Source organism: Schistocerca nitens, chromosome 8 (genome assembly GCF_023898315.1).
Source record: "Schistocerca nitens isolate TAMUIC-IGC-003100 chromosome 8, iqSchNite1.1, whole genome shotgun sequence".
Classification (NCBI taxonomy): Eukaryota; Metazoa; Arthropoda; class Insecta; order Orthoptera; family Acrididae; genus Schistocerca; species Schistocerca nitens.
The window spans coordinates 339,996,793-339,997,783 of NC_064621.1; positions in this window are offsets into that span (position 1 = coordinate 339,996,793).

Genomic DNA, 991 nt, shown 5'->3' on the forward strand with positions numbered 1-991 from the left:
TAACATTACTGCATTCATTTATGTGTTCAATATGATAGTGTGCTTTCATAGTCTTCAGGGATTCCCTGTACGTTTTTCTGGTGTTTTTGTACTTTGTCAGAAAGTACTTTAATTTCGTATCTCTGAACAAGTCAAATACCTTTCTCTTCAAGTTTTAATCCTTTCATTTCTAGGTAATTTTCCCATAAACCTATTTTATTTTTCAGTTTCTTTTCTCCTGTTAACCTAGCTTTTTCTGCAAGAATGTCTTTGATGGGAAGTGTGTCAGAATCATTGATTTAGTTTTTCTAGTTTGTTTTGGATGAGGGCAAATGTCTTCTGGAAATACTGCCTCAGTTCTTTTGTGATTGTCAATATTGTTCAGTTGGTGGAGGAATATTTAGATCTACAGTTATGATCTTGTCAGAAACATCAACAGTGGAAGTAGATGGCAAATTGTTTCTTTCATTAGATTCAGCAGATTAGATTCAGTAGATTAGTTAAATAAACTGGCTGATAGCCTTCATGAAAAATATCTGTGGTCAATGGTTCAATACCAAATGCCCTAAAACTGCTGCACATATTTCAGTTGATAAAGGCAAGCCAGAGTGGTCTGCCAACTTGTCCACCAAGATCATGGATTGTGCTTGATATCTCTGTGCTTCTCATAAAATCACAACATGCTGTATTATGGAATTTCTTGAAAGAAGTAAGCAGAATAATACCATTGTCTTTTGCACATGATACTGCTGCTATGCTTATGTGGCTTTTTTGATTATCCAGAATCATCAGTAGGCCTTCCATGTTTGATGAAGTTCTCCAGAAGTTGCAAAAATAACTCACTGTTCATCCAACCTGAGACTATGACTTCACCCCCAGAGCCAGACAGGCTCTGGGCATGTGATATTTAAAGCATGTGATCTTTAAAGCCCACCTTAGGAAATGCAAGCACTATGGGCACAGCACTAATTATTGCAACCATTGCCACAAATGAACTTCTTTCAGCTGACGT